Source organism: Lineus longissimus, chromosome 1, assembly GCF_910592395.1.
Source record: "Lineus longissimus chromosome 1, tnLinLong1.2, whole genome shotgun sequence".
Lineage (NCBI taxonomy): Eukaryota > Metazoa > Nemertea > Pilidiophora > Heteronemertea > Lineidae > Lineus > Lineus longissimus.
In genome coordinates this window covers 18832866-18857340 of record NC_088308.1, presented here as the reverse complement: position 1 = coordinate 18857340, position 24475 = coordinate 18832866, and the positions used below count along the sequence as shown (strand labels likewise).

At 39.0% G+C, this 24475-nt stretch overlaps 1 protein-coding gene across 5 annotated transcripts in view; it reads right to left on the bottom strand.

Annotated features, from left to right (window-relative positions):
• LOC135489952 (zinc finger MIZ domain-containing protein 1-like) overlaps positions 1-1897 on the bottom strand; it is a 178093-nt gene extending 176196 nt beyond the window's left edge. For 3 of the 5 annotated variants that reach the window (XM_064775617.1, XM_064775633.1, XM_064775623.1), the window contains exon 1: positions 1757-1897. The gene's annotated coding sequence lies outside the window, so the exon portion shown is untranslated. The remainder of the gene's footprint in view (positions 1-1756) is intronic. The other 2 variants (XM_064775591.1, XM_064775628.1) reach the window with 1 other exon arrangement.
• Between the last annotated feature and the right edge of the window lie 22578 nt (positions 1898-24475).

Sequence of the window (24475 nt, the reverse complement as noted above, 5' to 3'; positions counted from 1 at the left end):
ATGGATATAATATTTCATAGAAGTAACATTGTGACACTTGGCAGCCATTATATTGCTTCAGGTCTGAAAAGCTCGAACTTCGCATTTAGTGACAGGCAACATGAATTTGCAGTCCTTTTTCTAATCTGTTACCATACATCTGTGCTTCTCCTCCTTGTGTTAAAGGAGGGGTGGCTTAAGATGATTCTAGGTATAAGGGAGTTTACTGAGTTCCTGAAAAAAAGGTGGTTCTGGGATGTGTCAGAAAATGTACACAAACATTCTACAAAATATTTGTACACATTTCAGAGTGCCTATCTTCAGCACCCTTTACATGTACATGGGTACTCTGTAACTGATTATAAGTGCTGGCCCTGCAATATGTTGGGACACTCTTCCTTTAAGGCAACAATGACTGTATTAAACAACTATCATGTAACCATCTGGTGCTGTTTTCACATAAAACTATAAAATGACAACCTAAACTAATAATGTGTCATCTAAAAGACCTATATGCATTGTATGTCACAATTCTATCACAAACAGGCTGTAATAAAAACATATTAAAACATAATCGACTGTACACCGATTACATGATTCACTACACATCAATAGCTTGCCCGAGATCACAAACGACACACAATATCGAAGTATGTAGACCTGACCAACTGGTTTATAATGGCCCAATAAATCTCCGATCATTCAGACATGCCCAGATAATTCCTGGACTTACAACTTATGTCTGAATAATCTGGGACACTCTCTCTTAGATAAAGGTTCAGGTACAATTCTATCTTCAAGGCTACATGTACATGTAAAGTTATGAAATTTGTTGAGAGAGATATTTTCATTTTTACCCTTCTTCCTAGAGCATCAGTTGACTAAGGCCATTTCCACTAGAGCGGGAACTGTCGGTGTAGGGTATGGAGGGGAGACTATGCGGTTTTCTCAGGTGTTGGATTAATTACAATCCAAGTTATTGGCTGGCAATTCTCAGTATCCAAATTGGATTAATAATAATAGGTTGGCGTCATTAAGTTGTTCGATGGCCATGACGTCATGTTTCTGTTCGGTCTATGTGTCGATATTGTAGTCATCAATAAAGCAGTCTTACATTAGTGAAAGTAGAGTAAAATGCCTATATCCAGGCTTCATCCTCAGGAACAAGCGTTACGAGCAAGACCTGACATTCGGTAACGTTAACCAATGAATACAGCAAGTCTTGCCTAAGCAGGCCAGTAGACCTAGTCCCAACACTTGTGTATTGGCAAAGTTTGTGCAATAGTTCTGTAAAACTATTCAGTGCCCAGACAATCTGCATTTCTGTTGATTCTACGATTTATTTGTCGATTTATGTACAGTATCACATGCAAAGTGTAATGTGATTCTTAAAAACTAGACTTGAAACGTAAGACCCTACATACTTTAACTATTTACAAACACTTAGATTATCGAACATATTGCAATATTGGCGAAAGTCTTGAAAACAAATACAACAAGACCTTATTGGCCCAACAACATATACCAGTTAGCCAATTATTTCCCAATTTCTCCAAAATACATGCTTTGAAGCAGTCTGGGCCACACTTCTGGACCTCCCTATATACAGACACGCTGGAGCTTCTAATTCAAATTTAGCTCCTTCTATCAGATCATCTGAAGGTGAAGGTCATTACTCCTGTCGTGTGCTGTTTATAATGTAGCCACAAAGCGAAGTGAGAAATCATGCAAGCTTAGCGAATACAGGAAAACTACCGCAAAAAATAACGTGACTTACCAAATTCGGCAAAATAAATCCAACAGTAATCCTAAATCGTACCAAATCTCAAGCGGTTTCACTATACTTGTATTTATTCGACACCAAAAGGTTTGGTCTAGCACATGTCCATTGATGGGCTGTACCACATGGATAGCAGGGGTGGCCGGTAGCATCAGTCTCTATCACGATTCTATTATCCTGCACAGGATGTTGAATCACACCTGAAAGGGAAGTGCAATAAAGGCGATTGAACTGAACTGAAATCCATTGAAACTCTTAAGGTTTGAGTGGCGGGCAATTAATGCACGAAGTGAGCCTCTGCTTTGGAAATGACATGTATTTTGTGACGGATAGATAACGATATTGGATCAGGCTAAGTCGCCTGTCAACTAATTAAATCAGCAAAAGACTGGAGTTGTATACAGGACCGAGAAGGCAGGCCCTAATTTGACGATAAAAACACTAAAGACAAGAAAAGACACTGAAATAGAAGAACACTAGGACAAGAAAGAAAAGTCATCTCATTATTACAATGAAATATCACACAATTGATGACGTATCTGATAGTGGAAAAGGAATTCCAACAATTAACGAAGGCGTGTCTCGAAATGCAGACAAGGACAAAAGTTGATTATTTAAGCTCATGTATAGAGGAGACTGCGAATAAATAGCTTGATAAGCTGGGTTGAACTTTTAGAATTTAAAGGAAATCTTTTCTGAGGGGCCAATGATCAGGCATATGACTTGCAAAACCGACTATGCCCTTCTCTCTCCGAAAGGGATGAGAATTGAGCTCGAAATGGCGGTGTCTCATTCTCCTGCCAAAGTTTTGTGCTAAATCAATATACAACTATATTATAAAAAACAAATGCAGAGAGAGTGCCTAGATCATTCAGACAAAACAGTAATACTATACTGAAATTTTTCCTTTTCAGACACTACAATTATTTCACTATAATGAAAGACCAGATGTACCTGAACAACATGTTAAAAAAATAAGATTGGTACCTCTAAGTCTTAAAGCATGTAAAAGCATTTTCTTTCGGATACCTGCTATCAAAAGTATAAAGTGACATCCCGATCATGAAATATCCAGCCATTAATCCACAATGAGCCATTCAAATGACCTGCCATTGTCAATCAATAGCAATCAACATGAATCCTAATTATACTACTATTTCAAATTCCTCGCATCCATTTTTGATAAAAACATGCATTTAAAATTGTTGTCTGACTTTAAAAAGGAGGAGACAATTTTTCAACACCCAGTATTATTCAAAAAAGTCCATCCAGGTGTTAAAACTATCGGTATGATTTATCATGGCCTGTAAATTGACAACTCCAATACCATAACATGAACATACAAATATTTACAAATGGTACAGTTCTGAATAAATCAATCATTTTAAAAATCAGCAACGATGAAGATGTACTATGACATGAGGTAGTGCACAGTGACTGTATCAGGTGATGAGACATGTATCAACACTAAAATCATATTAGGGCATTCACACCAGACAAAAGTAGTCTGGGGCGATGTAGTCGATTGTGCAGACTGACAAAAGGTGACAGTAGTGTATAGTGGAACAGCTTCAGGTCAACCATATCTTTTTGTCCATGTGACTGTAGGAGGATTTGTCAATTCATATTCAGTCTATTACTCCTAAAAAAATTAACCCATAGGTCTTACCTGTACTATAGTCCCCTTTTAAAAGCCTTTGAGGAAAAAAAAAATTTCTGAGAAATAAACAGGAAATTCTTGCAATTCTGTCAGTCCCTTCGGTGGCCTCGCAGTGCAGAGAAACAAGATGGAAATGTCAGGTTGAGAGTCGAGAGAAGATAAGATGAGATCTTTTTACATGTCTAGGTTACAGTAGAGTTCATGCCAAAGGCGCATGACTTCCATGAAAGTACACATGTCACATCATGCCTAGTTAGTTGCACATTCCTAAATACTGCTGGATGAAATAGTCAACGAGTTTTGCATTTACACACGAGAGACGATGCAAACTTATTTGTGATATACCAGCAGTGCCCATCGGTAATGTGTGTAATGCATCATCATCAACAATCACATTGCCTCTATCATGCCCATTGCCATCATTCATACTCTGTTGCCTTATGTTCTGCAACAATTGTATAAGTGACATTATCACAAACTAATAGGTAACAATGACCGATTTTGGTGTGCCCATGTGCTCCTGTCAGTATCACAAACTAGTAAAATGTACCAATGACCCATTTTGGTAATATGCCCAAGTGCTCCTGTCAGTATCACAAACTAGTAAAATGTAACAATGACCTATTTTAGTGATATGCCCAAGTGCTCCTGTCAGTATCACAAACTAGTAAAATGTAACAATGACCTATTTTAGTGATATGCCCAAGTGCTCCTGTTAGTATCACAAACTAGTAAAAGGTAACAATGATCCATTTTTGTAATATGCCCAAGTGCTCCTGTCAGTATCACAAACTAGTAAAAGGTAACAATGACCCATTTTGGTAAAATGTCCAAGTGCTCATGTCAGTATCACAAACTAGTAAAATGTAACAATGACCCATTTTTGTAATATGCCCAAGTGCTCCTGTCAGTATCACAAACTAGTAAAAGGTAACAATGACCCATTTTGGTAAAATGTCCAAGTGCTCCTGTCAGTATCACAAACTAGTAAAATGTAACAATGACCTATTTTTGTAATATGCCCAAGTGCTCCTGTCAGTATCACAAACCAGTAAAATGTAACAATGACCTATTTTAGTGATATGCCCAAGTGCTCCTGTTAGTATCACAAACTAGTAAAAGGTAACAATGATCCATTTTTGTAATATGCCCAAGTGCTCCTGTCAGTATCACAAACTAGTAAAAGGTAACAATGACCCATTTTGGTAAAATGTCCAAGTGCTCATGTCAGTATCACAAACTAGTAAAATGTAACAATGACCCATTTTTGTAATATGCCCAAGTGCTCCTGTCAGTATCACAAACTAGTAAAAGGTAACAATGACCCATTTTGGTAATATGCCCAAGTGCTCATGTCAGTATCACAAACTAGTATGAAATGGCCAGGGCCATTGTGCTCACCTCATGTGGAGGAAAGATGGATAAAGAGCATGGTATTGTGTCATGTAGTGTTAGGTTTGATGTAGGTCCAAGCAATTACAATTTCCCCAAAATGGCCAATTTACAGTACATTCGACCTCTGTGACCTTGAAAAGTAGGTCAAATCAAAGAAGACCCGGGTGACACATTGAATGGTTGTTAGAATTAGATGTACCTATGATATAAAATTGGTGCCAATCGGGCAAGTCATTACTAGGAATAATGGCATTTTGAAGAATTTAGGATTTGGCCCCCTCCCTGGAGGCCAAACGGCAAATCAGATTGCACCAAACTTCGGTACCTGAGATCACCTGACCAAGGGGTACATGTGTACTTAATTTGTGATCAATAGTCATTGCAGTTAAGAAACGTGCCATAGTTACGGCCTGACGGCGAATTTACGCCATTTGACCTCTGTGACCTTGACAAGAAGGTCAAATTAAAAACCTGTGTGACATATACTGTATGGTGGTTAGATGTACCCATGATATCAAATTGGTGGCAATCGGGCAAGAAGTTAAGGAATAATCACATTTTTAAGGTTTTTGGATTTTGCCCCCTGGTGGTCAAGTGGTGAATCATATTGGACCAAACTTCGGTCCCTGAGATCACCTGACTAAGGGGTAAATGTGTACAAAATTTGGTATCAATAGTCATTGCAGTTTAGAAACGTGCCATCGTTACATCCTAACGGCCAATTTACACCATTTGACCTCTGTGACCTTGAAAAGGAGGTCAAATCAAAAACCCGGAGGATATATGATGCACCTTTGCTAGAAGTACCTACCATATTTTTTTCAAAATTTCCCGACTACTATTAAGGGAGATATTGCATATTTTCACTTTCAACGTTTGGCCCCCTGGTGGCCAAACCATGAAACGAATCGGACCGAAACTTGCTCTCCAAGGTGTCATTACATAAGGGTACATGTGTACCAAGTTTCAACTCAATAGCTCTAACAGTTACGAAACGTGCCCTGCTAACGGACGACGGACGACGACGGACGACGACGACGACGACGACGACGACGGACGACGGACGCCACGGTATGGGATAAGCTCATCTCTGCTAAGAGGTGAGCTAAAAATGTAACAATGACCCATTTTGGTGATATGCCCAAGTGCTCCTGTCAGTATCACAAACTAGTAAAATGTAACAATGACCCATTTTGGTAAAATGTCCAAGTGCTCCTGTCAGTATCACAAACTAGTAAAATGTAACAATGACCCATTTTTGTAATATGCCCAAGTGCTCCTGTCAGTATCACAAACTAGTAAAATGTAACAATGACCCATTTTTGTAATATGCCCAAGTGCTCCTGTCAGTATCACAAACTAGTAAAATGTAACAATGACCCATTTTTGTAATATGCCCAAGTGCTCCTGTCAGTATCACAAACTAGTAAAATGTAACAATGACCCATTTTGGTAATATGCCCAAGTGCTCCTGTCAGTATCACAAACTAGTAAAATGTAACAATGACCCATTTTTGTAATATGCCCAAGTGCTCCTGTCAGTATCACAAACTAGTAAAATGTAACAATGACCCATTTTTGTAATATGCCCAAGTGCTCCTGTCAGTATCACAAACTAGTAAAAGGTAACAATGACCCATTTTGGTAAAATGTCCAAGTGCTCATGTCAGTATCACAAACTAGTAAAATGTAACAATGACCCATTTTTGTAATATGCCCAAGTGCTCCTGTCAGTATCACAAAGTAAAAGGTAACAATGACCCATTTTGGTAATATGCCCAAGTGCTCATGTCAGTATCACAAACTAGTAAAATGTAACAATGACCCATTTTGGTAATATGCCCAAGTGCTCCTGTCAGTATCACAAACTAGTAAAATGTAACAATGACCCATTTTGGTAAAATGTCCAAGTGCTCATGTCAGTATCACAAACTAGTAAAATGTAACAATGACCCATTTTTGTAATATGCCCAAGTGCTCCTGTCAGTATCACAAACTAGTAAAAGGTAACAATGACCCATTTTGGTAATATGCCCAAGTGCTCATTTCAGTATCACAAACTAGTAAAATGTAACAATGACCCATTTTGGTAATATGCCCAAGTGCTCCTGTCAGTATCACAAACTAGTAAAAGGTAACAATGACCCATTTTGGTAATATGCCCAAGTGCTCCTGTCAGTATCACAAACTAGTAAAAGGTAACAATGACCCATTTTGGTAATATGCCCAAGTGCTCCTGTCAGTATCACAAACTAGTAAAATGTAACAATGACCCATTTTGGTAAAATGTCCAAGTGCTCATGTCAGTATCACAAACTAGTAAAATGTAACAATGACCCATTTTTGTAATATGCCCAAGTGCTCCTGTCAGTATCACAAACTAGTAAAAGGTAACAATGACCCATTTTGGTAATATGCCCAAGTGCTCCTGTCAGTATCACAAACTAGTAAAAGGTAACAATGACCCATTTTGGTAATATGCCCAAGTGCTCCTGTCAGTATCACAAACTAGTAAAATGTAACAATGACCCATTTTGGTAATATGCCCAAGTGCTCCTGTCAGTATCACAAACTAGTAAAAGGTAACAATGACCCATTTTGGTAATATGCCCAAGTGCTCCTGTCAGTATCACAAACTAGTAAAAGGTAACAATGACCCATTTTGGTAATATGCCCAAGTGCTCCTGTCAGTATCACAAACTAGTAAAAGGTAACAATGACCCATTTTGATAATGCGCGTGGAATCATGTGTCAGTGATGTGAAGGACTGGTTAATTGAAAACAAGCTGGCGCTCAACACCCCGAAAACGGACATGATTAACATTGTTTCACCACGCAGAATTGGATCTATTGCCGAAATATCGGTTGATGGTGTATCGGTACCCAAGTCGAACTGTGTCAGGGATCTAGGGGTTCTTCTGGACCAGGGCATGACAATGGAAGCACAGATAAAGAAGATATGCAATGCTGCATATGCCAGTTTGTATTATATTGGCAGTGTCAGTAGGTACCTTGACCAAGACAGCTGGGAACGCCTGGTCCATGCCTTCATGACCTCTCGCCTTGACTGTAACAACGGGTTACCTGCTGGTCTACCGAAAAATACACTTTCTCTGTTACAGCGTGTCCAAAATTCCGCTGCTCGCATCGTTTGCAGAGTTAGAAAGTTTGATCATATAACACCTACACTGATCAAGCTTCATTGGTTGCCTGTAGCAGAAAGGATTGACTTTAAGGTGTTGCTTCAGGTGCACAAGTGCCTGCAAGGTGCAGCTCCCCAGTATCTGATGGACCTCATTTCTAGAAAACCTGCTCCTCGCAGGACCCAGTTCACTTCCTTCATAGAACTAGAGGTTCCGAGCACCAAAACGTCATTTGGCGACTGCAGTTTCAAAAGCTAAGGACCGCAGTTCTGGAACACTCTTCCATGCCACATTCGAGACTCTGAGGACACTGAACAATTCAAACGAGCTATAAAGACATGGCTGTTTGTGAGAGCTTTTGGGGAGGGAGCGCTGTGAGCAAGGACTACCATGGAACAGCGCTTTATAAGAGACTCATTTATTATTATTATATAATATGCCCAAGTGCTCAGTATCAGAAATTAACTGGTAACAATGCAGTATATCAAAAACTAACTGGTAACAACAACCTGTTTTGGTACATTTTGATATACACAAAGTGCTCCTAGCAGTATATCACAAACTAACTGGTAACAATGACCCATTTTAGTGACACATGTAGGTCTGTGCATCAATGTAATCAAGTTTATAGCAACTGGTGAGCAGAGCTGAATTCCAAACACATTCTTTGATTTCGATTCAGACAAATTCATCTTGATCTTGACAAATTCTGTCATGACCCACATGCTACAAAACCAATCAATACTAACTCATCAAATCAATGGAATACTCTCTATATTTGCAGACAGTGTGGTTGAGGTGATTGGGTGATCGAGTTATCGAGTTACAGGGAGCTACCTGGTGGCTAGTTATAACTCCACTCACTAGAAAGGCTTCAGGTTATGGCAGAAGAAATTAGTCGGTGAGAGCGGAGGCAATTTTCCATTCAGTTTGGTTGCGTATGTAAACATGGCGGGATGTGTACAAGTGTAGAACACTTGGTTTGAGCTTGATGGATGGGCCAGCTGAATGGGGCTGGAGATGGGAAGGCAATACAGGTGGATGGAATCACAGGCAACACCACCAGCACTGTGAACACCATCAATCTGCTTGCTTTTTTCACATATTTTGAGTTAGTTGCTGAGTGAGACTACTAGTTTCACTTAAGATAAGTTACAGAGTGAACCATCCGATTGGTTCGAATGCCTAACTGAACTGCGCTGTGCCCCTTTTCAAATATTTGTATCACTTTTGTGTCAAAGGATGGAAAAAGAAGTTTCATCACTGAATGCACGGATACCCATCATTTTCATATCACCCACTTCATAGCAGGACAAGGTGTTTTGAGAATGAAAATTACCTCCTAATTAAATCTAATAAGCAAAGAAAAGTACATGGAACTAAATGTAGGCCTAGGTCAGAGATAAAAGCCTGGCGTTTCAAAACTAAATTTGCTCCCTACCTGAGTGTATACTTTGCTTAATCAAGTCAACACAATCAGACATGTATTCCTCTAAATCTTCCGCCACACTAACGTACTTAGGCCCTTTCCTATACTTAAAAAGTTAAAGGTCTGCTTGCTTATCGAGTGTTTACCGAGACCCTCAATCGTGTTTTAAGTCAGCCATTGTTATTTATTAAGACCAAGTAAAACACTTCCCGCCTTTATCATAAGGTGTACTGCACATCCTATACACAGTATATACAGCATTAAGTCGAGTATAGGGCCTAAATTACCTGTACCAAGTCCTTACACCCCAGATAATTGGACTTGCTCAGCAGATCTAAATGCACAGTGAGTTTAACGAAGCCTTTCAACAGATCAGTTTGACGTTTTACCACGCAATCTATTAGTAAATACAACTAAGTGATTTTTGATGTTTTTTCCTTGTTAAGAAGTGTCCGCTTGACACTTTAAAAGCACCATGCACCATGCACTTCATAAGCACTGCAGACTAATTAGCAATTATCATAGCAGAGATATGCAGAGACTATAGTGATTTTTGATGCATATGATGAATATTCCAAGTCACAGAAAACTATAGCGTAAACCTTTGCACTTGGAACAGTCTACACCAAATACAACGTCTAAGAATTCTGCAGAAGGCACTCTAAAAGATTTTAACAAGCGATTCTAACAAGCGGCAGTATCTGAGTAGTTTTCCAGCTCACCACAGGTGAGAAGCCTTTGGAACAACAATGATAGGCTGAGTCCCACAGTATAAACAGGTAATAATCTCTCCTCTAGCAACTGACCCTGGAGCTAACATCTTTAATTGGAACAATCAAATCAAATAGTTCATTAAACAACCTCATCACTTTGCTTTTTTCAAGAGGGAATTATGCAGATGAGGAAAGAAAATGTTCAAACCAGTCATCGGACCAAACTACAAGCGACGCCATCTGGAGTAATCACAACAAAGCTCAATAATGCAACAAGTCAGCATCAGTAAAGATGAATAATAAATCTTATCTACCCATAGAAGGAACTGAATAATGTTATTGATCCTTCCCTGTAAGAAGCCATCTATCATAGGCAAGTAAAAATTTGACAGTCTTCATGCCGTGAGCAAATTAGCGGGTAAATCTCCCCAGCTAATATATCATGATTCTGTAAGAACTTTGGATACGATTGGGTTTTGGCATGGGTTCTTGTTAGTTGACATCATCACAATCATGTTTTATTTCTCCTCTGCAGGATTTGCTTGGATTTGTCATTTTTGTGTGACATGTCTTGATAAATCTTTCAGGCTGACCATCTGGTTCACAGAGATAAAGACAAGGTTTTGTAATTTCTTTTGGGAGAACGGGAGAACATAATTGGTGATTAAGTCACATTTTTCACTTCGAAAAGTCCAGCTGAATGGAGTAGTTGAGTTTTTTGGCGATAGTTGATTTTCAAGAATCAAACGTCTAGCTAAGCAGACTCGAAAAAAGTCACACCAGAAGAAATCAACTGCAATATACACATGTTATGAATACCATTATGATCCAGGACCCCATGGTTAAGGATGACTTCAATTATTCATTGCAGTAATTAGTTATGGCAAATAATAGTCACAAAGAAATCAATGAACAATTTGTCGTCTGCTTTAACGAGAATCAACTATTAGCTCCACCCACTGATCACAACTGATCGCTTCCTATAGTATATTGATGGCTACCAACTGCTTTTAGCACTCTAACTCAAGCAGTTTTTGTGCTGTTACCTACAGCATCACCCTGGAGAATCAGTTCCCAACTGACAGAGAATCTTATCTTGGTCATTTGTATTCACAACTCATTGAGCAGCCAGCTCTGATAGAGGCATGAGTGTATCACAAATTACAAATTTACAAATTATCACATGACGAACAACCAAAATTTGCTCTCCTCCGTGAATTTACTGGCAATTAACTTGGACAATGTTATATCACATGCACCAAATTTCGAGGTAACTGTTTGAAGCTAATCTTGCACCCATGTTATACCTGGATGGTACAAAAACGTCACAAGAGCTTGAACTATAAAGCAACGAGTCAACTTGTAGACCACATACTTTATTCATGGAACACATTTCAGGCACAGAAATACTTCATATCTTATATAAGCTTGTTTGAGACAGAAAAAGCCCAGACTGCTGTTTGCATTGGCAAGGTATTGGATATTCAACTAAGCAAACTGTAATAATGCCGGTCTATCCATTTTTTGATGATAAAGATTTACCTGAGGCATCGAAAAAAGCAGTTCCAATTTCGTACTGATTTTTACAGGTTCTGCTGACTGTATTCAAAAGTTCATAATACTATGTCCAACTTAACTTGCGGTATTTCTCGCTAAGATAGTGATAAAAATATCAATAGGTTGTGGGTAAAATTGCCTGTTACAGCTATGTGGCGCACTTCAAGGACCATAGCCACAAGTCTCAAGGATATCCGTGAAAGGGATTTTCATGTAATACAGTTAACTGCCCAAGAAAAGAATTTGGTCTGGCCTATAGGTATATAACCAGTCATTCCTGGCGAAAGTGCAAATCTAAGTACAGGTTAGAGAAAAGAATTAAACATATCATTGGGTAGCGCACCTCTGTAATTATAGAAATTTAAGGAATTCACCAAGTAATCTGTCTATTTTCGCACATAAAATTTGGATTGGCTCGGTGCCCAAACCAAACACAGCGATTGTTATTCATAAAGGATGTAGTCTTTAATCGAATAATTGAGTGAAGTGCTGATATGCTTATTTAAATGCCAAGTCTGTTGGTGGACTTGTTATGAAGTGGCGCATTGGAAATGCTAGTGTTCACCTCCCTACACAGGTGGCAGAAGTCGAAATTTATCTGGCATACCAGTCAGGTGATATGGCTCTTCACTGGTGAGAGGCACCTACAAACGGGTGAACACTTTTGACACCTCTCTATAGCCTCGGTAACATAAAATCAACGAAGTAATAAATATGATGCATGATGGTCAATCAATTTTCACGAACCTTTAAAATTCCACAGTCTACCCTCAGTTTGAAGAGAAACAGCGTTAATACACTGTCCGCAGTTCCCCACGCGGTATCTGCAATTCCCCTATTCTACGTGGGGAAAAGTGGACAAGTACCATCAGATTCGTTTTTCCAAGGTTACTCTACAACAGCATGAGCTGGAATATGATACTTACATTTTCTTTAAAGGGAGACACGCGCATACCACACTCTTAAAACTTTTGGAAAAGTATAAGTCGTAAAAGATTTATCAGAGATAAACCATTTGCATCCATTATAACCTTACTCTCCCCCATGACTGGATGCGGTGGCCTAAGAAGAAGCAAAAGCAATCTAGCTTGTTGAAATAATAGGCCAAAAAATGATCTAATTGCTATTGTTGAAGTAGACAGCCTCATATTCCAAGCAGCCACCCACAGGGGCCGAATTATTAACACCATAAGACACGAAAGATGATGAATTTGTATGGCCTACAAAATGATATAGGCATTAATTTAGGCCAATATTGGCTGTAAAGACTCCGCTAAATCTCTCTTCAAATTCACCTGAGCGTTATTAAATGATTGCTATATTTGTATGTCTGAACTACATTTTGAAAGCTTTTCAATGAATGCCAATTACCCCATGGTTAACCTGGCATGGATAAATGATAGTGTTATACACAGATATACTTTCATGATAATAGTCCAGGACAATATAACAACATAAAGAGTTCACTATGTCTGACACAAAACCATTTCACTACAAGGGACGATATTTGCGGTCTGCGCAAGGCAACGCATGGTATGACTAAGCATTGACATGATAATGACATCAAGACGCAAAGCATGGAAATGCATGATGCAATTCAGTGCACGATGTCATCGCCTTGAAGGAACCCGCAGCAAAAAGAATGTACGAAACACTAGCGCAGATCAGCTTCATACAAATAACTTAAATCCATTTATCAACCAGTGTGATTTTCTCTAGTTATTTCCTTTGTCGATTATATTTTGATTCCAGCATCACTGCATTCATGAAAAGCAGCACAGCCTAACAATATGATTTGATTATATTGAATCAAGAACAGAATCAATTTTTCATCAAATAAAGGAAATTACCAGTGGATTCAATTATGTCTGAGAACAAGACCTTCGACTCAACACACTCTATTCCATTTTCAAGACATGGCAAATTCCGATATTTTTTAACATTTTGAGTCAAGTTCATCTAACGTGTTCCAATGACACTAACCTGATTTGTCGACACTTCCACGAATTGACCAACAAAATTGTAATTTTCAGTGATCTTGTATTACTTTTTATTCATTTTGTCATGTCCTGGGAACTTGTTAGATGGTCTCAGATGTTCGAAGTATAGTCAAAAAGGTACACGCATCGTCAATTACAGTAGAACCTCTCTATTAAGGACACTCTCGGGACTGACAAGTGCTGTCCCTAATAGAGAGGTGTCCTAATAAGAGAGGTCAAATTGAAAGGAAACTACCAATTTGGGACCAAAACTGGTGTCCTTAATAGAGAGGTTGTCCTTAATAGAGAGGTGTCCGCTAAGGGAGGTTCCACTGTATGTTGGATAATGGATTGATGTGCATTTGACACATTTTTACCTGTATACCAGGCGAAAAAGGAAGCAGAAGCGGTTGAGTGTATTTCAAAACGGCGGGCTTTATCAATCCACTCATTTCTTCCTGCCATCTGGTGCCAATCCAACGACATATCAAATATCTTGTCTATTGATACTTACAGTGCATGTGAGCAGATTTTCTTACGGGAGTGACCAATGGTCACTCCCCTGGGATACCCCACAGGAGCTATTTTTTGCAAAAATTAATAGTCGCGCGCAATGCACGGAATCGCTAATTCCCATCAACTGACGTGCATGCCTCGTGTGCATGCACTGCAAAAGAATGAATCTTCTTGAATGAGACTGTAAACATTGGCGTTGCCAAGCGCGAAATGTACGCCTGTCGCTCATTGGCTTGCGCACAAAGATGATCGGTGTCCCTGAGCCAATCAAATCCGCTGTTGTATGAGAACGGTAGAAAAGATAGTAAGATGGAAGTCTGGATACATAGAAAGTGACTCGTGCTCATGAGATGCCACGGGCGTCTTTCGCACTCTTTGAAATACTCTAGGGGCACTTTCAAATTCGGTAGTGCCGCTAAAGATACCTACAGGCGTTTTTTATTATCCTCCTGGTTGGTCCTTTGCGGGCGTGCGGCGGGCGCGCTGCTGGCGTGGCGCGTTCTCGCCAGTTTCGTCACATGCACTGTACTTACCTCACAGATACTGCTTGAAATTTCGATAACGATTATGCTGATCCAAGTCCTACTTCCTCTGAAGTGGCTTTTGACATGAGTGATTAGATACCAATCACTCGGACAAATCAGAATCACACTCAAGAAATGTCATTTCACGCTAAGCGAAAATTATAACAAATATATGGCTTGATCATGCTGTTCCTCTCAACACAATACCTGAAAAGCTAAATGGTTCTTAGCATGGACTGAGCAGTTTAAGATGAGTTGAGCCAATATAAAATAAGTGGAAAGTTAACCCAACAATACAGCACTAAGCTAAACACAAGTGTTGGCAAGTGACTCGATTATTTGGTAAGAGGTTTCGATAATGTTTGCTCGAGTTCCACTCTTATGGATTGGTCACTAAAGTCGCTTATAATTCAATAAGATTTCTTAGCCCAGGCACACGCGGCAATAAAATACAACACATAAATGTATTTATTCGAAAGGGCCTCTGGAGAGTCAGTTATGTAGGCACTGTTTATATTGCGTATTGGCTTTTACAATTAGTAGTTCAATTTACATGGACAGGTTTATCCCGCCATGGTAATATTATGACTTAGGGGCGAAAACTGTATAGAATTCTAATAGGAATACCTGTATAGTATGGGGTAAATACTGCCAATCATAGGTCATATATTGGCGGGGGCATCGGGTCGAACAAGAAAGTGCGACTAACATAATCTGATCACAAATAACATACAAACATTGTTGATCATTCCATGTCACAAATTATAGCTTTAGGAGGACTAACCAAAACACAGGGAAGGGTCAAACTCCCCAGGTAGAAAATCACAAGTTTATAGGGTGAAAGGAGCATTGTCCAAAGACTTGCTTAACAAAAATTTGTGTTTCGAATTACACGATTTCATAGATTTTGTGAATAATGTTACCAATTTGACCAAAACATGGTTAATGGTAGCATAGAGAGATCAGTGCAGTCATTAGTTGAACCAATGAACTTTAAAAACTTACCGGAGCACTTATCTGCCGCATGGCGATGAAACCATTTAACGTCAATATATGACGGAAATGGCAAAATCTGGAAGAAAGAACATCAGTAGCATATTTACAAAATTAAAAAGCTCAAATTTTACAGTTTCTGAAAGGTTAACAGTTGAATAACCTAATCACACATTATTGACAGCAAAATTGATTTTCATCATTGCATAAAACAAATATCACCTTCATTGGTGCATTCATAAAGTACAAAGGTTTTAGTTTCAGCATCTCATGAAATGAACAATAGACGGTTAACCGGCGCAAATGACATGTCGGGTCTCTATTTAACAGAGGTTGGGTTGATTTTATAAAAACCCTCTAACAAATGATGACCAAGACCACACAATTATTTCAATGAACCCCGTACAAAACAGCAAAAGCACGGCACTTTTTCGACCATAACACTGCTACCAGTGCTGCCACCTCCTTATACCACATAAAACCATTCCGCATGAAATCCAATCAGATTTTTTTCTTGGCAACCAATTGATAAATCGCCTCAGCAACTGAGAGGTTTATCAAAAGGAAAGATGTGGAGCACTCTGTTATGTGACTTTATAAGATGCTATTGGTTTTTACTTACCTAACATCTGGATTCTTCATCGTTGTGGAATGAATTGTGTAAGTAAGTAAGCAAGTAATATGATTTGATGAGAACTTGACCAGTGTGATTTGAGCAAGAGCATTATATCTCAGAGAGGAAACCTATGAATTACTGAAATGCATACACATGTATACAGACTTCTTACTTGTATATGGAGGGAAATAGTGATGGTCAAAGAAAACCTGCCCAAGGTTACAAGCAATGTGTCAGTTTCAATGTCTGGTTCTAAAACACTTGTTCAAAGTCCGACACCTCGACCCATAGACCTTGATGCAGCCAAATTTATAATCAACAATATGCAGACATCCTTGAGAATCGTCCCGGTGTTGGTAGACACCTCAGGCACTTCTAAATATCAAAATCGTCAAATGTTTAATCCTCTTTCACAGTTCAATGAATCAATTTGTTCAAAGCTTAGGATTCAATGGAGTTGGTAAAGTTTCGTTGATTTGATGTAAGGGCGTATTTGAGAATGCATGGTTCATCAGATCTATGGCTGTCGGTCAATTGAATAAATTTGTTATCTGAGCTATACTAGTCTTGTTAATGAGATATTGGAATTAGTTCCTTCAACATTCATGCAACAAAATCAGAGAAAATCACCCATATTTTAATTTTTTATCATGCGCCCTGATGTCGGAACAGAATCAGCTTAGCAAGCTGTGTCAATAGCCTATTGTTCAAACTTGATCTGGTCATTAATCATCCCGTGACATGCGGGCCCCGGCAGGGACATGGCGACAAATTATTAGTTGATGTACCTAGATCATAAATCTTTCTAAAAGCTACTCTTTTAAGTAATGAGAAATAAGATTCTACAATCTGCTGAGAGATGAACAAAAAAAGCTTTCTGTATGCAAACCTTTTTTAGAAATCTTTTTCGTGAATTGCACATTATTCATTGTTATCCCTTTTTTATAAAGCTCGTTAATTATTCGATTCACGGAATCTTTGCCTCCAACCACAACACCATATTCGGAACAGCAATGGTATCCATCTCATCAATTCCGTCTTTCCCTGACCGCAAATTTAATCACAGCCTAGAACACCATCTCTTACTCATGAGGGTAGTGATAATGGCTGTGGAAGGATTGCTCCATGCACAAGATACGACCAGATCAGTATAAAGGTTTGGGAATTGCTGTCTTTACGGAGAATGCGTGTGTGTGTTGTCTGGGCTTTTCAGAACCACAAAGTAAAATAGGTCATCTCCACCTAGATTTTGAGCAAAGTTAACCTTTCTGCTAATATCAAGGCAAAGCACGTAAACTGATAAAACGCTACATGAAAGCATTAGATAGTAATTTTTTTAATTCACCAAATTATTTGGATTGATCTCAGAACATACCCCAAGGAGTATTTTTTCAATACAAGTCCAAATTTAACACCTACCGCTTAAAAATATACTTCCCTGGTAGCTGCATGGTATACCTCTAACCCCATGAATATTCAGATGGCAGTGTCATCTCACCTTTAGTATTGAGCACAGATCAAAGTGGGTGTATGCCATTCCCACCCACATCGGCAATAGCTTTTTTATGCAGTTTTTTGCAGTAACATCAAAAATTTCGAGAATTCTTACCCCCACTAACTATTTCAACCTCCTGGATTTGGTCCATAGTATCTTGATACAGAGCCAAACATGATGAACTGCCAAAGGAACTGATCGAGTAATTACTGTAGAAGTGGAAGGCTCTGAAGGATCATACGGAACACCAATTAAAGGCAATATTATGTTGACAGGTCAATGCCAAGGGAAGGCTTGCCGGCTAATGGACTTTGGAGATGCCAAGTTCCTAGTAAATGAAAGGTAACTATACACAAACATAAATCCTATTACTGTAGCTTAACCATTTCACTACAACTGACCCGTTTTTGGTCAGAGCGTCACGACACATGCTTACAGTGAACAAAAATACTGGTCTGATGGCGTTGTGACACATTACAAAATGCATGATGTAAGGTCATAATTGCCTCTTCCTTGCTCGAATTTCAAGTTTTGGACGCCACTACACTGTCTGTGACTGGGGAAAAAAGTTACAGAAAGCATACCTCTGGAACTTCATCATGCCTTACATTTTAATGAGGGCAACCTGCTCTCTGTATCAAGATTCTCTCAGGGGGACACAGACTGTCAGAATCAAGTGTATCACATAGATGAACTGACTTATTACAAATCCCACAAGGACACCTCAAGGTCGTATTGATATTCTGTGAAACATCCATAATGAGATTGCTCACATGGAATGCAGGTATTACCATGATTAAACATGTTAAAGGTGTGGTTCATTTGTGGACATAGTTTACATGTATCCCACTTGTAATTGGAAACAAATATGGCAGTAGTGCTGGGAAAAGATGCACCAGCGCAATGAAACGTGGAAATGGCAATTGGAATTAGCCAGCAAATGAATATGGCTTACGGTATATATATAAACGAGAAACAGAAACAAAAATACTTTTATCAGTTTTTTCAAGCTGATATTCCGCAAAGATTACATGGAGCACAGGGATGCAGCAAAAGAATAAAAAAGACAAAATTGGAAATTAATACTGAAATAATGTGGCTTGTCACCACTTGAACACTGCTACAAGGTAAAGATTCTGCCTCCAATTGCTAACTGAATGGGATATCGGGTCTCAAGGTCGCAGTGATACGATACCTGATTCAACGATGTCTGGAGGCGAAAAATATGCAGAATCGGAGCAAGGAATCAGAGATGTCTTTTCTATAAACTAATCAGATTACTGTTCACAGGGTGTTGCCAGTTGAGAAATCAAGCCAGTGGCCATTGAATACAACATGTATTGGGGTATTTTTTCATCTTAACAAGTGGTCAAAGTCCTCTTTTTATCACAAATCACGGTACATGCATCAATAAAATGTCTCTGCAATGTAAATTGCATGTCGGCAGTAGGCTTAAAGGCCAATGCTGAGAGTGAAAAATTTGAAATATGTAATTGAATTTGAACATTTCTAATCACGTAAATAAGTACAGGGGCAAAAGTACAGGAGCAAATCGTTAATTCTATTACATCAATATCTCAAAATTCATGGCCAACAAGTATTTTTGAAGATTAGGGGGGATGCCCACCCTTGGATACACACTGGAACGATAAAGTAGGATCATTTAATATGCTGCCAGTAACAGGTCCTTTAAATTTAACACGCAATGACCTTTGCAATACCTGCAATAAAGTAATAGGAACCTTTTTTCAAATATACCTCCAACACCAAGATGGTGCAATGCAGATGGTACTTTTTGTCCAGTGGGCAAATTCTCTTAACTATATGCAAAATAGTGATCACCTACAGCGCTTTCTATATTTCCAATGAAATATGCATTGGAATGATACAGCAATGGAAATGGAAAAGAATGACCACTGCCAGTGACAACCAAACAGATCTTTTTCACACTTTTCACCTCTGCTTTCTGCCAAGTATCACTGCGTGGATGTGCATATGACCTATAGGCCGAGGTCGATGACAGGCATTGCAATGAGAAAAACGAAAGTTGTCAATAAATCTATTCATATGAAACATCTCTGACTTTGAAGCTGAATGCCATCAACACTTAGTTCACCATACATATGACTTCTGTAATTGGAGCCATTTTTTTCCTAGTGAAACCTTTCCCAATAATATCAAAAACCAACTTTGGCATTTGCAATTCGTTACCAAAGCATCCATTTAATTCAATTTTGATAAAGCCTTAACTACAGCAAACTATTCAGTGAGGGAGTTATGTTGATTACATTACCTTTTACAATCAATTCTTAGCAAAGATAGAAGATTCTTCCAAAGTCAAGTCATTTTCTGTCAATGATGCTCAAATAATATTGTACACAGATCTGAGAGCTTTCGGTTTTGGTGATTGGCAATGTGGGCAAGTTGATACATAGGTAAGGATAGAATGGTCTGTTGTGTTGAAGGTAGATGGCTGATAAACCCTCAAATAACGGTCTGAAGGTAAATGGCTGAGAAAGTAACTGTAGCAGTGAACTTTGGTAAAAACATATATACCAAGAAGAGAAGAGCAAAACATGTGGCGCGATTGCTATGCTGAAATTTTGTTAACAATGACAACAAGCAGTGACCAGTTAAGTTACATTTTGATAATCATTTCATTGTTTCAAGTAAAACTGGTTTCAATGATCAGCTGTAAACGCAGTGGTTTCTGCAGCAATAGACAAACAGATACATACCTTTTCAGGCAACAGAATAACAGATACATACCTTAAATTATACTTTTTCAGCAGAATCGGTTCATCTTCAAGAGCATGCAATCAGCCATGTCATTTCTCTGAGGCACCTTCCAATATTTCACTGTTTCTGCATCTTCACCACAAAGAGCTAGAGCAGCAAAACAAGCAAAACAATTCCTTTCGGTGCCAAACATGAGCAAAAAATTATCTATGACCTCAATAACAGCAGGTATAGTGCTGATCACGACAGAGTTTAGGTATTGCAGCTGTGCACATGCAGGCTTATGATCGGAGAAACAAACATGTGTGGCCTTGATGTAATGAAACCTGCCCAACCCTGCTTGCACTAATTCCAATCAACTGCTTTCAAAACCAATTTAGCTGCTAAAGCTTAAATTTGCCGAGTTTCATTCGAAAAAACTTGGTGAGCTGCTTAAAGAATCTGTTGAGGTTTTTTTCAATTAATTCCGCTGAGAGAGAAATGTAAAAATCAATAGGAAAAGAACAGCATTGGTAAACAGAGCAATCGAAGTGCCACCTGCTAATAAAGGGGAAAACCAACATGAATATTCATGAACATGGTGAAAACTGAGTGAGAGATAAATGGTCCAAGGATGAAGATAAATACTGGTACTGGAGTGCCACCTATCGAAAGTGAGGAAAGTCTGTATGCTGCAAGACTTCCGATACCTCACAAGACGGGTTTCTACCAAAAGAAAAGGCTTGAGACTCCAACATTGGATTTGTTTCAAATGAAAAGGCCAGGGGCCATTGCGCTCACCGGTAGTTAGGTAACGACTTAATTGACAATGAATGTTTCTTGAGATATGACAGATCAGGAAGACTCCGAGGTACTACTAGTACATGTATCTGTATCCTAATCATAGGCACTTCATATGTCCATGTGGAAGTCCGCTGCCTGGCTCCAACATTAATAACAAGCAGTTGCTAACCTGGTTAGGATATCCAGTTGTCAAAGATATAAATGGTCGTATCTCTGGAATGGATGGGGCAAATTGCATGGGGTTTTCTGTATTGTATGAATAATTGTTGGGTGCCGTATTGATATCTTCTTACAATAGGAAATTCACAGCATTTGACCTCTATGACCTTACAAAGTAGGTCAAATCAAAAACCTGTATAATATGATATGTATCCTTGCTGGGAGTACCAACCATAACAACTTTATCGAATACAATCACTAATGAGCGAGATATCACACTTTCTAGGTTTTCACTTTTTGCCCCCTGGTGTCCAAGTCGAGAAATAGATCAGACCAAAATTCAATGTCAGAGGTAACCTGACCAGGTCTTGTGGTCAAAGTTTCAAGCCCATAGCCCTAGCAGTTACGAAACGTGCCACAGTTATGCTCAAATGGCCAATTTATGCCATTTGACCTCTATGACCTTGAAAAATAGGTCAAATTGAAAACCTCTATGATATGTGATGTATCCTGGCTGGGAGTACCTACCATAAAAATTTCATCAAAAACAAATGACAAATAAGTGAGATATCACACTATTTATGTTTTCAGTTTTGGCCCCCTGGTGGCCAAGTCAAGAATGAGTGTCAAAGGTCATCTGACCTAGGGGGTCATGCATACAAAGTTTTGAGTCCATAGCCCTAGCGGTTTAGAAATGTGCTACTGTTTTTGAAATAGGATACCACAGACACTGCGCTTTTGTATAGACTCACCGTACCTGTGAGCCAAAAATTAAGACAGACGAAATTTAGCGTTACATGTTTATTTAAAACAGGAATGCAAATGGAACTGAATACAGTAGAACCTCCCTATTAAGGACACCCTTGGCGCTGATAAGTGCTGTCCTTAATAGAGAGGTGTCCTGATTAGAGAGGTCAAATTGAATGGAAACAACCAATTTGGGACCAAAGCTATAGGCCAGAGTCCTCTATTAAAACATGTGTACATTACGTGTACATTGTTGTGCATAGGTTTTGGTAAAAAAAGTACTCATTGGACCAATCAATCTGCACAAAATTTTATATGTGTCAAGAAGAACCCTTTGCCAATAGCATAATAAAGTTTTAAAAAATTCCAATACCGATTGCCTGAGAAAAAGAGATTTCCGTACACCATATCCATCAAAACGTCCCTGGCGCATTGATATTGCCCTGTCAAAGTACAAGTTCTAAACTGACCAGTGAGACCACATTTTCTTAAATATATTATCAAAAAGCATATTTCTGTGATGGCCTGACTCTGTAGATTAAGAATCAACCACAGATTGAGAATTAATTCCACTTTGGTCCATCCCAGCCATGTATTTACCACAACTTGACATTTTGATAAGCTCTATGTGACTGTGCCACACTTCCGGTCGTGGATGAATACAGGTCTCTGCCCTATAGAGAGGTTGTCCTTAATAGAGAGGTGTCCACTATAGGAGGTTCCACTGTAGTTATGGATTTGCAGTTTATAGCATATACACTTTTCACAATATCACCACATGCAATTTCAGTCATATACAGGTTATCCTTCCCTATAACGTCTTTGGGTCACATTGCAATAAGGCCTGATGGGGTATACAATGATTATGTGTAGGCCTGACTATGTCATGTCATAAGGTTATGAAACCCAACGACATAATCTTAGGCTAGACTACCATGGTCTGTGGGCGGGGAAAATCATTCATTTAGTTACAAATGTTTTGAAGATCATTATTCTAGGGCGGTGCACAAACGACTCTTGGCGTCAACCATGAAATTTGGCCTGCCTAATATCAATTGCCATCTTAGTCAAATGATCCCAAATGATTGAAGATGAGTAGTAACACAATTAACATGAAATTGACTTCCCTCTTATTAGATAGGAATGAATAGTGGTTCTTGAATAATCCTATGTAACCGGGCAAGACTAGGCCTAGAGGGCAGAGTTTACTACAAAGATTTCTTGAGTATTCACACCCACTCCTGGTGATACTCCTTTGTGGGCCTAACTAAATGTATGGTACATCTTCAGTTGTACAAGAAGGTATGGAAGACGTTATAGGCAAGGATAACCTGTATATATGACTATACATACATGCGCTAATATTTGGTTACAAGTGCACTGCATCCATATTGGCCTAGGGTAATTGGGAGGATAGATTTTCATTCAGTACTCACCACAGGAGAATCAAAGGGTCCCAGATCAGGGGTGGATGGATCAGGGGTGGATGCAGCACAGCTGGAAAGGGGGGGGGGCACTTGAAGGAGTGAAGCCCTCAGGGCATGGTCTGGTCCACTAAAGACATCCCACAGGAAAATTTTTAAATTGAGATGCACTCAGATGTATTTCCCAGGTAGGCCTATAAATCTGAAAGACAATGTTCATCATCACTGAAAAATATTCTTTTTTATGTGTGACCTTTATCTTTTCATTGCAAAAAAGCGATTGATCCACCCAGCGGCAGATCCAACACAGTAGGTCAATATGATTGCGACTATTGTATTACTGTGATTTTTGCAATTTGGGAGGCTAAGGCACCCTTAAGTGCACACATTTATATATATACATGTACTATTAAACATTTGGCACAAAATGAAAAATTAAGTCGACCACGAATTAATTCAAAATTTGCATTTTCCGTAAGTACACCATACCTACCTGCGAGTGGGACAAATACTCACATCAAGACTCGTCTCATCGTCTGTCCGGGTCGTCTGGTAGCCTTTCGCCATGGTAACGACATGTGCAAAGATCCAACTAAGTACCAACTAAGCCATCTGACATAACCAGTGGTTTTAAACGTTTTAAACATAATGCGCTCTCGATATTTCAGGATGCATCAAAAATGGAGGGTTACTCTGGGTGTGCAAATATTAAAGCCCGGGAATTGTAGTAACCACTAAACTGGTACTAATCGTGACCACGTGCCTGGGCGAAAGTCTCCCGCCAAAAATGACTCAGTTTTGATTGGTTGAAACCTATCGTCTGCGTCGCCTGAGTCACAACCAG